At 38.0% G+C, this 2955-nt stretch overlaps 1 protein-coding gene across 3 annotated transcripts in view; it reads left to right on the top strand.

Moving 5' to 3' along the window:
- The window catches only part of nek11 (NIMA-related kinase 11), a 355541-nt gene that overhangs the window by 308052 nt on the left and 44534 nt on the right, over window positions 1–2955 (top strand). The window lies entirely within an intron of this gene.

Below are 2955 nucleotides of genomic sequence, written 5' to 3'. Positions count from 1 at the left end.
AATGAAGCAGCATTCTGGCATGGGCTGATAAATAGCTACTGACATATATGGAATAAAAGCAGCAGAAAATCTCCAACGGAAGAGTTTAGCCTCAACCCTTGACCATCAAATGTACAACCATCACTCAATCCTCTACCCTGGGAGTCACTGTCAGCTGGAAACATAACTGGACCAGCTATGTAATTATCATGGCCACAAAAGCAGACTAGAGACTGGGTGTCTGCAGTATGCGATCCAGCGTCCAATATTCTAAAGCCTTTCCACTATCTATAAGGGTCAAGCTAGGAGTGTGTGATGGAATGCTGTCTACCTGCCTAAATGAGATTCAAGAGACTAACACTAACAAGAATAAAACAGCATGGTTAAATATTATCATCTGCACCACCCTAAGTATTCATTCCCTCTACCACAGGTATAGAGAGGATGCTGTGTCAATGATCCAAGCTACTCTGACAGCAACTCATTGATCTGCCTAGTGAGATGGGTTGGTAGGCAAGGAGGCTAGAACTCAGACAAGTGAGTAAAGAAAAGAAGTCCTCAAATTTAAGACATGAAAAACAGAAAAGAATATTCCAATACCAAGTTCTTCCTGATTGGCTGTAATTTACCAGTAACAACAATATTGAATATTGGCAAGTAGCCTGTTAAAATTCATATCATAAAGAGAAATCAAAAATGAATTGAAATAATGAATGATAGGATTTAAAAACAGAATGACAGAAATGCCCAGTGGGTCAGCTTCCATGGAGAAAGGAAAAGAGTTTACCTCTCAAGTCATCATCAGATATGACTGACCACAGTCAACAATCATCTGACAAAAAGCCAGAGACCTGAGATTTAATACAGCTGTACAAATCACAATCTACATCTGTTTCTTGGTGCATCAGACAAAGTAAATTGACTTAAAATACAAACAAGAGAAAATCTGCAGATGCTGGAAATCCAAGCAAAACACAGAAAATGCTGGAGGAACTCAGCAGGCCAGGCAGCATCTATGAAAAAAAGTACAGTCGACATTTAGGGCGGAGAAGGATTCCTCCAGCATTTTGTGTAAATTTACTTAAAAATCAGAGTGCATTTAAAGTGCCGTGGCAAATTCTCCAATAAAAGATAATGTCTACTTTTCTCTCTCATCAGATTCTTTCTCCTCCAACCCCTGACCTTTCCCACCCACCTGGCTTCACCTATCACCTTTCAGCTAACCTCTTTCCCCTCCCTCCACTTTTATCTTCTGGCATCTACCCCTTCCTTCTCAGCCCTGAAGAAGGGTCTCAGCAATAAGCGCCAATTGTTTACTCTTTTTCACAGATGCTGCCTAGCCTGCTGAGCTCTTCCAGTGTCTGTTGCAAAAGATGAGCAGTTTTGCCCTGAAAATGCAAGTGTGTGGTGCATAGTTCCATACAGATTGTATTGAATACAGTCAATCTGGCACGTACCACAGTGTGGTTAATAATCTTGATTGATAAGGATATTACTTGCTTATCTCCTAGTTACATAGCATTGTCACTCTGTACATCTCTTTTTAAAAGCAGCACTGTTGCTGCACAAAGAGAATCAATGCAATTTTGTATTCAGTAAATTAAGCCAGATGTTACCATATGTGGCAATAATTAAAAAAGGGATAGGCTTACGAGAATTGCACTACATTCCAACCAGAATATAACTTTGTATTTTTAAAAAGCATCTTACAGTAATTCAATCATTTCTCTGCTGTATTCCTTATTAGGATGTTTCTAATGGAGATAAGTGTAACTCATAAAATAGCTGCTTGAATAAGGAATTACATTCCACAGAGTTTTCTTGAAATAAATTCAACTCTAATATTCTTCATAATTGTTAAGTATTGAATATGGTATGAAGCAAGCGAGCATTTCTACCAGCCCAAATCAACATAATGATCGTTCTTTAATTAAAATGCATTCTTTAGGCATGCAAGGACAGAACGTGTGGGCTGCTTATCATCAGAAATGTAAATCATTTATCTTCCTCCACCTTTCAGCTAAATCACTGTGGCTACATTATTCTTAATAAAAGTTAGACTTGCAAGATTAAGACTTACAATCACCACAGTAACCATGGGAAAACCAGAGCACTGCATATCTATAGACATCTCTCAACAGAAAACACAGTAAAGCAGCACGAGGGAAATTTTTGGTTTAATAGCTAAAAACTTAAAAGCAGAAATGCAGACAAATGCAGGTTAGGAAGCATCTGTAGAAAGAGAATCAGTTAATGCTTCAGGTTCAAAACCTTTCATTAGTTGCAGAAAAGAGAGAACAAGCTAGTTTTCTGTAGCAGAGAAAGTGATGGAAGAATGGGTTGAACAAGATGACTTCATGTGGCAGTTAAGATTTGGTTAGGTAGCTCACTGTAAGTTTCTTTTTTGTTTCGGAAGTAACAATTTCTGCCTACATTTTGACTCAGTTTTTCATTTTTCTTTGTACAATTTAACCTTCTGTGTGCAACTCTATTAGTGACACATTACCCAGACAAAGAAGGCTAATCTGATTTTAACTGTTAATTTCTCATTTTAACCTACTTGGTCTCACCCCATCAGAGATATTTCCCTTATTCTAATGTTTCCCCACTTGCTCTGCTACCTAGAACTAATTTGCTTCCTGTTGTTCCCGGGTCCTGGACCTGAAGCCCTAACCGCTTCTCTTTCAACAGATGCTGATTGACTTATTGAGGTTTTTCCGTATTTTGTTTTAATTTCAGGTTTTCAGCATTTGCAGTTCATTAACTTAAAGTAGTGGGTTTCAGAGACTATCTTAAATGAAGAAAGGATGGTGAAGAGGAGAGTTTTGAAGAGGGAACTGCAGACTCTGAGATCAGAAGTTGATGCAATTAAATTTTTATCAATTCAGTTCAGCTTCATGACCTTTCCACAAGTTCTTTAAAATTTCTTCTTAGATATTTGTACCCAGGGATAGAACATGCCATGCCCTCAGTTTA

Source organism: Mobula birostris, chromosome 19 (genome assembly GCF_030028105.1).
Source record: "Mobula birostris isolate sMobBir1 chromosome 19, sMobBir1.hap1, whole genome shotgun sequence".
In the NCBI taxonomy this organism is placed as follows: domain Eukaryota; kingdom Metazoa; phylum Chordata; class Chondrichthyes; order Myliobatiformes; family Myliobatidae; genus Mobula; species Mobula birostris.
The sequence above is the reverse complement of the archived record's forward strand: the minus strand, read 5'-3'. Positions and strand labels throughout refer to the sequence as shown.